The sequence below is a fragment of the Mirounga angustirostris genome, unplaced genomic scaffold (genome assembly GCF_029215605.1).
Source record: "Mirounga angustirostris isolate CCGP_5_RB_7025 unplaced genomic scaffold, mMirAng1.0.hap1 SCAF_13, whole genome shotgun sequence".
Lineage (NCBI taxonomy): Eukaryota > Metazoa > Chordata > Mammalia > Carnivora > Phocidae > Mirounga > Mirounga angustirostris.
In genome coordinates this window covers 9,421,152-9,434,834 of record NW_026991721.1, presented here as the reverse complement: position 1 = coordinate 9,434,834, position 13,683 = coordinate 9,421,152, and positions in this window count along the sequence as shown.

The following is a 13,683-nucleotide window of genomic DNA, read 5'->3' as shown; positions in this document are numbered from 1 at the left end:
CAAAAATCCTTTTTTTTTTTTTTAAAGATTTTATTTATTTATTTGAGAGAGAGAATGAGAGACAGCACAAGAGGGAAGAGGGTCAGAGGGAAAAGCAGACCCCCTGCCAAGCAGGGAGCCCGATGCGGGACTCGATCCCGGGACTCCAGGATCATGACCTGAGCCAAAGGCAGTCGCTTAACCAACTGAGCCACCCAGGCGCCCTCAACACAAAAATTCTTAACAAAATTTTAGTAAATTAAATCCAACAAGTTCTATAAAGAGGATAATACATCTTAACCAAATAGGGTTTATCCCAAGAATGCAAAGTAGGTTTAACGTTTGAAAGTCAACTAATGTAATTTGCCATATTAATACAGGAGGAAAACCGTGTGATTAATAGATGAAGAAAGTGCATTTAACAATTCAACGCTAATTTGTGATAAAAACTCTAAGCAAATTTTTTGGTCTCATATTCAACTCTGCCTCTCCCATTAAGCTGAAGGTATGGCCAGTAACATGACTTAAAGTTAAGTATCTCAAAAAAATAAATGCATGAATGAATTATAACATGCGAATTAGAATCTAAAAGGAATTTCCTCGGTTTGATAAACCACATCTACAACAACAACAAAAAAACTCCAGCAAACATCATGGTGAATGTCTTCCTAATAGGTCCAATGTAAAGATGTCCACTGTCATTACTTCTGAACATTTTACTGGAGGTTCTAGCCGGTGCAATAGGACAGAAAAAAGGCAGGAGAGAGGAAGGATTACAACTATATTCAGAGACAACTTGTGGAAAATCTGGTAGTGTCTATCGGGATGAATATGTGAGTTTAGCATGGTTGTAGGATACAAAATTAATATTAAAACACTCACATGTATTTCTTTTTTTTTTTTAAGTTTAACATTTTAATTGGAAACAGTTCATATGTCCCATCCAGTGGAAGCTCAGATAAGCAAAGTACAATATACAGAATGAAATATCACACAGAAGTCTCTGTATAATGGAATATTATGCAGCCATCAAAAGGAATGAAATCTTGCCATTTGGAACGACGTGGATGGAACTGGAGGGTATTATGCTGAGTGAAATAAGTCAATCAGAGAAAGACATGCATCATATGATCTCACTGATATGAGGAATTCTTAATCTCAGGAAACAAACTGAGGGTTGCTGGAGTGGTGGGGGTGGGAGGGATGGGGTGGCTGGGTGATAGACATTGGGGAGGGTATGTGCTATGGTGAGCGCTGTGAAGTGTGCAAGACTGTTGAATCACAGACCTGTACCTCTGAAACAATATTATATGTTAAAAAAAAAAAAAAAGATAGCAGGAAGGGAAAAATGAAGAGGGGGAAATCAGAGGGGGAGACGAACCATGAGAGATGATGGACTCTAAGAAACAAACTGAGGGTTCTAGAGGGCAGGGGGGTGGGGGATGGGTTAGCCTGGTGATGGGTATTAAAGAGGGCACGTATTGAATGGAGCACTGGGTGTTATGCACAAACAATGAATCATGGAACACTACATCAGAAACTAAAGATGTAATGTGTGGTGGTTAACATAACACAATAAAAAAAAGTGTATAAGTCAACATGAAAAGATATCTTAGATATTTGAAAGGGAAAAAGCAAATTACAAAATAAGTACAGTGAGTCCATTGTCAAACATTTTTCTAAACTATGTAGTATTTTTGCAAATATTGTTTTTGTAATATAAAAACAATAAAATTAATGATAATGTTCAAAACATATTCACTAAATCACTTAATCACATCTATTTCTATATACTTACTTTGCACAATCAGAAATCAATACTAAGAAACATTGCATTTTATGATAATGTCAGAAATTATCAAAATCTTAGGAATAAATTTGACAAGAGATGTGAAAGACCTATACATTAAAACATAAAACATTTTTTTTTTTTAAAGATTTTATTTATTTGACAGAGACACAGCGAGAGAGGGGACACAAGCAGGGGGAGTGGGAGAGGGAGAAGCAAGCTCTCCACTGAGCAGGGAGCCTGATGCGGGACTCGATCCCAGGACCCTGGGATCATGACCTGAGCCGAAGGCAGACGCTTAACCATCTGAGCCACCCAGGCGCCCCGCCCACCAAAATTTTAAAGAAAGAAAAGCTTATATGAAAATAAGGGTAAATACGATGAAGGGATGGAATATGACTGTAAAAATGAAAAATTAAAAAAGATCTTAAAAAAGGATAAGATGTTGGTTGAAAAAGGAAAGAAGAAAAATTCAACTAAAAAAACAGAAAAAGAAAAAAATAAAATTAAAAAAATTATCTTTGAAAGACTAAAGCATCATGGGAAAAAAGCCATGAATTCTATATGCTGTATTCTCCTAGAGCTGGGGTTTTGAAATTCTCATTAATCGGTAAACTTGGTCTTGGCTGGATGTTCTTGCTGATCTTCTGGGGGAGAGGCCTGTTGCAGTGGTTCTCAGATGTCTTTGCCGGAGGCGGCGTTGCACTGCCCTCATCAGGGACCAGGCTAGGTAATCTGCTCGGGTTTGTTCTCGTTAGCTTTTGTCCCCTGAAAGCTTTCCATATAGCTCTGGAGGATGAGAAAGAAAATGGCGGCCTCCCAAACTCTGCCCCAGAGGAGCCAAGAACTTGGGGCCCCACTCCTCAGTGAGCCCCCAGAGAAAAGCAGTCAATCACTCCCATCTCCCCGGTCTCTTGCCGCACTCTGTGCTCACCCGGCCTGTGACCAAGCATTTCTATCTCTGGCACAAGACCCCATTTGGAGTCTCCAAACCCAGCAGATTCCTGTTGTGCATTCCCACACTGCTCCTCCTGGGGAAGAAGAGGAGTCTCCCCGGATCTGCCACTTGTTGGGTTCCTGCTGGAAGAGTAGTGGCCTGACTCTCCTGTGGATCAGGTTTATGGCAAACCCAGGCTGAGAGCCCACTCCTCAGCTCCGTCTTTGCAGCTGGCTTCCCTGCTCTGAAACCTGGGAGTTCTGCCACACTCAAGCACCCTCATTCTTTCTGTGACCCTGAGGGTCCTGAGACCACACTGTCCCAAAGAGGGTTCCACCCCCACGCTTAGCCACCGGAGTGACGTCCCTCAGTGGAGCGGACTTCTAAAAAGTTCTAATTTTCTGCTCCACTGCTCTATCACTTGCTGGTAGCTGGTTGACCAAGCCTCCCTCCCCCCTCAGTCTATCTTCCCATATATTGCCTTGGATTCACTTTTCCACATGTCCTACCTTCCAGAAAGTGGTGGCTTTTCTGTTCATAAAGTTGCTGCTATTCTTTTCTTCGATCTCCTGTTGGGTTTGTAGGTGTTCAGAATGGTTTGATACCTATCTAGCTGAATTCCTGGGACCAGACGAAATTTAGGTCTCCTACTCCTCCACCATCTTGTTCCTCCTCTTGCCTGTTTTCTTTACTGATGTATCCCCAGTGCCAAGAACTGTGCTTGACATGAAATTGAAGGGAAGGAATACTTTTCCCTCTACCCTTCAAGGTCTTTTACCTGGACTGATAATTAAATTTACTTAAGACAGATTAACAAGAGAAAAAAACCACAAAATTTTATAATATATGCATAATAAATAAAGCCCAATATTAAACTGAGACCTAAAGAAATGACCAAGGCAGGCAGTTTTTATATTTTTTAGACAGAGAGACAATAAATCAGTGAGGAATTGATAGGACAGAGAAAATTTAACTTTGGGGGCTACAATTAGTAAGGAATTCTAAACAGGATTGGGCTGGGGTAGTAAATTAGTAAAAAGTAACAAGGATTGTTTTTACAAACTTCATGGCTTGACATTTTCTATATCTGGTGATAAGGATGTCTATCTCCTGGTAGAGGGCAGGTACCTTACATGGGGAGACTTATTTCCTGCTTTCAGGGCAACAGAAGATGGTCTGAGTATCCTTACACACTGATACCTTCTTAAGTCACTTTTATTAAAAAAAAAATAATCCACTTGCCAAAGTGGCACATTTGGGGGCAGCCTGCCTTTGGCTCCTACAAAACGCAAGTTCAACAAGAGTTTTGTGAGTGAATGACCCTCATGTAAGAATCGGCCAGTGATCGGACACAGTCAAGAGACGCTCAATGAGAGAAACTGGTTCCCAGGCAAGTCCAGATCAGAGATGATAAGGAAATGGCAATGGAATAATTCAAATTATTGGAAATCAAATTATTGGAAATTAATGGAAACATTCCAGACAACAGTACAAAAAAGTGCCATTGGCAAAGTAATGGGAGCTCCAGCTTGATCTGACTTGAAATACATCATGTTTTTACTCTCTTGGATATTGCAGAGTACTGTTAAATGTGGAGGTGGGGGTGGCAATCAGAAACACAGTGGCTGTAAACAGGTAAATGATTCCCTTCAATGGGTCAGCAAGCCCTCTCTATGTAGGGACCTAACAATCCCACTGACACTGAGGCTCTAAGCAATATCACTCCAAGAAGAACTTGTGTCCCACTGGGGATGGAAATTCTCCATGGCTTATGATAAAGGAAGGAATTATGGAATTTCACTTAAAAGCCAACATGGGTGGGGATGCCTGGGTGGTTCAGTTGGTTAAGCTTCTGCTTTCGACTCAGGTCATGATCTCAGGATCCTGGGATCAAGTTCCACATCGGAGTCTCTGTTCTCCAGGGAATCTGCTTCTCCCTCTCACTCTCCCTCTGTTCTCTCCCTCTCTCTCTCTCACAAATAAATAAATAAAATCTATTTTTTTAAAAAGCCAACTAGAGTTATTATATCTACTTTGTAATCTGTAGCTTTTTCAAGCCTAAAAAAGGGGGGATTCACTCAACATTAAATCTGGTGATTGGGGCACCTGGGTCGCTCAGTCATTGGGCGTCTGCCTTCGGCTCAGGTCATGATCTCAGGGTCCTGGCATCGAGCCCGGCATTGGGCTCCCTGCTCGGCGGGAAGCCTGCTTCTCCCGCTCCCACTCCCCCTGTTTGTGTTCCCTCTCTCACTGTGTCTCTCTGTCAAATAAATAAAATCTTAAAAAAAAAATCTGGTGATTAATTATTGTAAATTAAGAGATTTGTTATTTTGTCATGATATGATACAATTGTGATATATTATTTTAGTACCTCACTTTACACCATAGACTAAAATTCATTTTGGGGTGCCTGGGTGGCTCAGTCGTTAAGCGTCTGCCTTCGGCTCAGGTCATGATCCCAGAGTCCTGGGATCAAGCCCCACATCGGGCTCCCCGCTCAGCGGGAAGCCTGCTTCTCCCTCTCCCATTCCCCTTTCTTATGTTCCCTCTCTCACTGTCAAATAAATAAATAAAATCTTTTAAAAAAAGAATAAAATTTATTTTTAAGAAGTATAATATTCTAAGCTTTTGAAAGGCCAAATAAAAAATTTAACCAAATTAAAAAAAAAAAGATACAAGGGTGGAGATGTGATAGATGTGGGGGTGTCAAAGGGATGAAACAGATGAATCTGCCAACAGATGAAGAGAGCCCTGTTCATCGGTGGGCATATAAATGAGCATGCTCAGGGAACACAGACAAGCAAGTGTTTCCTGAGGTTTAGGGTTATGGGCACAGACGACGAGTAGGGCAGATGTGGATGCTCAGCTTTCATGGAATAGATGTGATTCCTAGAGAGGACCACAAGATGTCTCCCTTCCAGTGACAATGACCTCAGCTCCACATCCTTGTTCTGGTAACTGCATCCGCCTTGATCACCTGGACAACTCCTGTCGATCCTTCAAGTCTCAATTGATCACCTGACACCTGGTTTAGAAACCCGAGCTTGACCTTCCTGCAAACATTAGTATAGTCACACTTCCTCTCCAACTCCCTCTCCTTGCTGAATCCTGGTGTTTACTAGAGAATGTGACAGGTAAAGGAGGAGGGAGACACAATTTTGGTTTCAAGCAGTCAAGAAATGAAACAAGAGGTTAAATGAGGAGAGTTATGATTGCTTTCACAGTGTTTAAGACCGCAGGGTCCATGGGAGATGCTCCAAGGCTGTGCTTGGAGAAATTGAATGAACCAAAGAAACCACCTAAATCATCACCACGCTAGAACCTCAGCAAAGCATTCATTGGACATTCTCTCCAATTCCAAGTGTGTTTGCCTAGCTGAGAGGGAAAACGTTTTTTTAAAGGCCCTGTCACCCCTCCATTCCAAAAAAAATGACTTAGTGCTGCTTTAAATGTCATTTATGTTACCAAAATGGATCTAATTTTCACAAGCTCCTCTCCATGTCTCTTTAAATCATCCTGCTCTACACATCTTGAGTGGAGGATGCTTAATATTTTCATTGCTTTTTTTCTTGACCCATGTAAGCATAGATTATGTGCTCAATCATGATAAATTAATAGAATCAATTTGCAAAATCAGTTCTGCTGGTAGAAATTGGGGAGTTGCATGCTCTAACTGGAGATGGTTCATCTCTCTCACTGACTACTCATTGTTCCTAAACATTCAATAAAAACTGGAGCTCTGCTCCCTGCATCTCCTACCCAGGGAATGAGATAAAAGAGGAATGGAATAAAAAGTCCCCAAAGACACTTTGAGGTCACTTCCAGAGAGGATTCTTTTTTTTTTTTTTTTTAAAGATTTTATTTATTTATTTATTTGAGAGAGAGAGAAACAGCATGAGAGGGGATAGGGTCAGAGGGAGAAGCAGACTCCCTGCCGAGCAGGGAGCCCGATGCGGGACTCGATCCCAGGACTCTGGGATCATGACCTGAGCCGAAGGCAGTCGCTTAACCAACTGAGCCACCCAGGCGCCCTCCAGAGAGGATTCTTGTTCATGGGCTGAAGGAACCCAGGGGTTGGATGGAAAAAAACTGGTCCAGAGCCCCTACAAAGAGCTTCAGCCATCCTGAGTTTCACCTGGTAGCGGTTTCACCTCTATGCAGAAGTCCCTGTTGTTCATATTGTTCAGTTTCCAGGATGCAGTGAGATCAGGTCTTCGTGTTTTGACCCTGTGCGAAGTTGTTGAAGGTTGACTGTTGCTCTAGCATAGGTACTTTATTATCTTCATGTCACAGCCCTCAAGAAGCCTCCCTGAATGTCCTCTGGCTAGGTGGTCATTTTCCATGCTTCCAGAATTCATAAAGCACTGCCCTTGCTGGGCTTCTGTGAGTCATGGAGACACTACTTCTACATGCACGTCAAGAGGTGACGTCAAAAGCTGAGAAAACATGACTTCTGCCTTCTTCCCACCTTTAAACTCCCATCAGTGCCCTCCACTAGAGAACCACACAAGGCAGTACTGGCAAGAGAGTCTAGGATATATAACTCACAGGCCTTCAGTTCTAGCAGTAGAGACATGAGTAGAACAAAACAACTCTGGAACTAAGGAAACATAGAGCTTATCTGGCACACAGTGGTTTAATCTACAGACCTTGGGTGTTATTTTTTAGCCTCATGGAGACCACTTGTCTGACCTATAGAAAAGTTAATAGCTGGTAAGCTTATTGCCTACAATAGAATAAACATGACTTAGTTGCATAATAAAGACATCAACTAATGCACGCATAAGCTTTATTGGTCAATATCTGTTTAGTAGGTAATGCTGGAATAAGAAAAATCCCTTGAGGTCTTATGTTCTATGTTTACACCCAGAGTGGCAGATCTACAATGTGAGATTGGGAAAGTTCCTAAAGCTATGTGTACATAAATGTTAGAGCAGAATGGAAATTAAAGAGGATCAATACCCACAAGGCACAAATTACTTTTATTCACATCACTACAAAAGACTATTCAAGAAAAAGGTCTTTCTGATAAGCAATGTATAAAGGTCAGCAAACTAAAAGGTCTTGAGAATCCTACAGTGAGTATTATTTCCTCAGTTTCCTGGCACATCTCACAAGTCATGAGGTTATTTGGCCTCCTCTTTATGCAGCTCTTCCAAAATTTAGAAATGACTTTACTCAACCTGTTGTTGATGCCATAGGGTAACTCCTTTCCTCCCTAGGCTAAAGATGGAGAAAATCTAAGTGGCGTCTCAGTGCCATTTTCTTAAGTGTTTGCAGAGGATTCAAATTCTCCCCTGTTTGGGAATTACCTCTGATGAGATTGTGACTTGCTGTCCTCAAGGTTCTTGTTCACATATGAGGCTGATGTATCATGAGGAGCATGTACTCAGGGATGGAACAGCACACCTGCCTGATGGTGGGGATGTCAAGAAGGGTTGTTAGCACCTGGCTTGATGTTACAAGGCAGCCCCTCTGGAATTGCTCACTCTAACATCAGATACTCAGACAGAACACATGTGTTGTGACAGAGTCTCACTTTGGTCTGGTAGCCTTGACTCCAACTTAAAAGGAACTTGGAATGAGAAGAGAGTCCTTGACATTCAAGTCTCTTCTTATGGCAGAAGAACATTGCTGGAGGGGCGCCTGGGTGGCTCAGTCGTTAAGCGCCTGCCTTCGGCTCAGGTCATGGTCCCAGGATCCTGGGATCAAGCCCCGCATCGGGCTCCCCGCTCGGCGGGAAGCCTGCCTCTCCCCCTTCCACTCCCCCTGCCTGTGCTCCTCTCTCACTGTGTCTCTCTCTGTCAAATAAAAAAATAAAATCTTTAAAAAAAAAAAAAAAAGAAGAAGAAGAACATTGCTGGAGTTCTACCTGGAAATCTCCTGGGCCCATGACAATTCCATATGTGCAGTGCTTTGCAGCTCATTTAAATGCAGCCTATATGTTTTTTTCGGTTTTTGTTTTTTGTTTTTTTGTATCATTGAGAGGGCTTTAGGCCACTGTAGGCTTATTATTTGTGATTTATTTAGTCTTTAACTTGACACTTGATTTATGTACAACCTTATAGATCTCTGGGATTGGGGTACAAGATGTGGGTGTAATTTGGTGTTTAAACCCTTGCACATCTGTGGGAAAATTTGTCTCATAAATTGAGATTCTTCATCTTAGTGTTTTTATTGTGAAAGAGTCTGTATATGGGAGCAAATGGAGTAACTCATCAATAATAGGTGGATCTGGGTAAATGTGAACATATGTTCTTCTAGGGTACATAGCATTGCATAATTCCTAAAAGTGTTTAGTTATTTTCAAATGCAAAGTTAACACTTGTATTGCTCAGACAAAATGGGATACACAAACTTCTGCCTTCCCAGGATGGAAGGGTCAGGTCATCCTGGGAGAGAATCTGATACAGCTGGGCCATGGGAAGACCCCAGGGATGGGTGATGCTATATGAAGTCAGTGTGCAGCTGGATGAGGAGTCCTTAAATTCCAGGTTGTGACTGAAATGGCACCTGGACTGGATTCCCAGCATCATGAAATGCACAAGTAGGACAATGCACACTTTGAGAAACTGTTAATGGAAATTCTGCAGCAATCAAGAATTTCTGATTTTTTTTTCTTCAGTCTTTACTATGTATGACACAGAAAAGAGATTTAGACATCTTATGACCATTGCATTAGGGCAACAGTTGGAAAACAGGTGAAGTAAACAATCTCTGATGCCCAGTGGCCTTTTCCATGACCTGGGCTTCTTTTTGCAGCTCACAGCTTATAGCAAGAAGTTTGAGCATGCGTTAGGAGTAGGACAGTTGTGGCAGATGATGTGTGGGAGTAGTAGATGGCTTGGTCAGCTCACACATTTCCCTGAGGACTCTCAGAAGCTCAACAGTGCACAAAGACAAGGGAAGAAATAATAAAATGGTTTTTGGAGTGTATAAGATAAAGCACAGTGGTGATTTGGGTGCCATCAAAGATGCTCACAACTTTGGATAAATGTATTTTCAATTTTTCATACTTCTTAAATCAATGCTGTAAAATATGATTGTTAAATTAATGTCTTAAAGAGCTGAATGAGACCCTTTTTAGTTTTGTGTATTCATGAGTATCGTTTATTGCTAAAATGAGGCAGTTTTATTCATGTTTTCCATCTCTATAGATGTAAACCCTGAAAATACTGGTCACAGCAATGTGCAGATGGGAAAAGAGTGAGTCTGTGACAGTGACATCACTCATTTCATTGAATTCCCCTAGGTAACACCTAAAAATGACATTGTGATCTGTCACTTCAAGTTACTTTTAATGATTTGGCATCCCCAGCTGAATTAGGTCCTTTGGTGTTATCCAAAGCAAGGAATCAGAATCCACTTCCTATAGAAAAAAGTGTGTGTACCACAAAATATTACTTTCAATTATTTCTTTTGGAGTCTAGAGATTTGTACACAGAGCCAATGCTGTGTAAGATCTGAGGGGTGACATGCATGCCTCTGTCTTTATAAATTGGAACAAGAATGTTCATTGCAAGGGAAATGGGACATGACAACAAGTGTGCCCACATGATATATCCTTTGTAACACTATTTGTGGACCTTATGATCCAGAAGTAATGTCTTAAATCTTTCCATGTCCCATGTATATGTTAAGCCCTAGAGAATACCTGGGATTTCAACCTCACCCAAAAAGACCCATGTGACCAGTGTCTCCTGCTGTGAACAGGAACCCAAAGACCCTGTATAGCTTGGAGATAACTAATATCTATCCCCACTCACCACTCTCCTATACTTTTGGTTCGGGTATGCTCAGTGTTTAGGAATTTAAAATCACAACAGCCATTTCAATGTGATCATATACAACAAATTAAGTGATGGAAAAGACTGTGGGAAAAACTTTAACTGAGAGAAACCCTATTTTAACATGAGAGAGATCCCAAAGGAACCAAAACCAAATTCTAAAGCACACTTTGTTAGCATTTAGGATAAATAAACATTCTTCATTGGTGGAGTCAGTTACATTCAGGTGGAGATTTGACTTGGGAGTGAGCTGATTTATTTTGTTTGACATTTTACTTGTATATTTTCTTTTTTGTTACCTAAGCGTGATAGCGGACATTACTGCCAGACACAGAGTTGATCCTTTTTCCTGTATCAATTCATTTATTGTAACATAAATCCTATGAGGTAAGGACTATTGTTATCACCTTATTTTGCAGATGAGGCACCAGGCCAAGAAGGTCAGCATCTTGCTGATGTGCCCACAAGTAGAAAGTACAACAGCTGAGCTTGAACCTGGTAGTTAACCCTAAAGTTGGGCCTTTACCCACTGCTCACACTGCTTAATGAATAAATACATTCTCCATTGAAAGAACGAGCATTTCAGAATTCAACACATGGTGTAAAGCTGCTCAGTGAGGATTCTGAATGAGACTGGATTGGATATGTAAACTAATTTGAGAAGAGTAGACTTCCTTAAATGTTCTACTATTTCCTTCAGGAACAAAGTGTGTGCCTCCATTTTTAAGATTCCTGTATATATCTGTAAGTAAAATTCCATGATTGATCCTTAAAGTTTTGCATATTTCCACTTAGGTATATTCCAACATATTTTTGTTGATCCTATTTTTCTGTTGCCAATGGCATTATTTTTTCCATGATGTTGAATTGTATTAGCAGGTTTATAGGAAAGTCATTGGTGTTTACAAGGTGATCTTATATTCAGCTACATAAAGAACTTTTATCAGTTCTAATACTTTTTTTCAGTAGATCATCTTAGATTTTCTTTTTTTAATTTTTTTTACTTATTTAAATTCAGTTAGCCCAGGTATAGTACATCATTAGTTTTAGATATAATGTTCAATGAGTCATTAGTTGAGTATATCACCTAGTGTTCATCATATCACATGCCCTCTTTAATATCCTTCACCCAGTTACCCCATCCCCCACCCACCTCCCTTTCTGCAATCCCCAGTTTGTTTCCCAGAGTCAAGAGTCTCATATGATTTGTCTCCCTCTCTGATTTCTTCCCATTCAGTTTCCCCCCCACCCCTATTGTCCTCTACACTATTCCTTATGTTCCACATATGAGTGAAACCATATGATAATTGTGTTTCTCTGATTGACTCATTTCACTTAGCGTAATACCTTCCAGTTCCATCAATGTCAATGTAAATGAAAGATATTCATCCTCTCTGATGGCTGAGTAATATTCCATTGCATATATGAACGATATCTTTATCCATTCATTGAAGGACATCTTGGCTCCTTCCGTAGTTTGGCTATTGTGGACGCTGCTGCTATGAACATTGGGGTGCATGTGCTCCTTCTTTTCACTACATCTGTATCTTTGGGGTAAATATCCAGTAGTTTAATTCCTGGGTCATAGGGTAGCTCTCTTTTTAATGTCCTGAGGAACGTCCATACTGTTTTCCAGAGTGGCTGTATCAGTTTGCATTCCCATCAACAGTGTAAGAGGGTTCCCCTTTCTCCACATCCATGCCAACAATTGTTGTTCCCTGTCTTGCTAATTTTAGCCATTCTGACTGGTGTGAGGTGGTATCTCATTGTGGTTTTGACTTGTATTTCCCTGATGGCAAGTGATGTGGAGCATTTTTTCATGTGTCTGTTCGCCATTTGTATGTCATCTTTGGAAGTGTCTGTTCATGCCTTCTGCCCGTTTCTTGACTGGATTATTTGTTTTTTGGGAGTTGAGTTTGATAAGTTCTTTGTAGATCTTGGATACTTTAGAGACATGTCTTGAAAGAAGTTTGATTTCTTCTTTGCCAGTTTGAATGCCTTTTATTTCTTTTTGTTGTCTGATTGCTGAGGCTAGGACTTCTAGTACTATGTTGAATAATACTGGTGAAATGGGCATCCCTGTCACGTTCCTGACCTTAAAGGAAAAGCTCTGCTTTTCCCCATTGAGAAGGATATTCATTATGGGCTTTTATGATGTTGAGGTATGTTCCCTCTATCCCTATACTTTGAAGAGTTTTAATCAAGAAAGGATGCTGCACTTTGTCAAATGTTTTTTCTGCATCAATTGAGAGGATCATATGGTTCTTGTCTTTTCTTTTATTAATGTGCTCTATCACATTGATTGATTTGCAAATGTTGAACCACCCTTGCATCCCAAGAATAAATCCCACCTAGTCACGGTGAATAATCCTTTTTTAAAAAATTTTATTATGTTACTTTAGTCACCATACAATACATCATTAGTTTTTGATGTGGTGATCCATGATCCATTGTTTTCATATAACACCCAGTGCTCCATGCAGTATGTGCCCTCCTTAATACCCATCACTGGACTAACCAATCCCCCCTCCTCCCTCCCCTCTAAAACCCTGTTTGTTTCTCAGAGTCCATAGTCTCTCATGGTTCATCTCTCCCTCCGATTTCCCTCCCTTCATTTTTCCCTTCCTTCTCCTAATGACCTCCATGGTGAATAATTCTCTTAATGTACTGTTGGATCCTATTGTCTAGGATGTTGGTGAGTATTTTGGCATCTATGTTCATCAAGGATATTGGTCTATAATTCTCCTTTTTGATGGGATCTTTGTCTGGTTTGGGGATCAGGATACTGCTGTCCTCATAAAACGAGTTTGGAAATGTTCCTTCCATTTCTATATTTTGGAACCACTTCAGTAGAATAGGTATGATTTCTTCTTTAAATGTGTTGTAAAATTCCCCTTGGAAGCTTTCTGGCCCTGGACTCTTGTTTCTTGGTAGGTTTTTGATTACTGCTACTATTTCCTTGCTGGTTATTGGTCTGTTCATATTGTCTATTTCTTCCTGTTTTCAGTCTCAGTAGTTGGTAGAAGGATGGCTGAGTGAATGAACAGAGTCCAAAGTATCAACCATGACCCAAGCAAAATGCACCCTAGAAAAAATCTGAAGTGGTCAGAAGTTACCACAGATATGCAAACAAAGCCAAGATGATCCAAAACAATAAAAAAGCAGGTGGAAGAGAAACTATAATCTCTCAA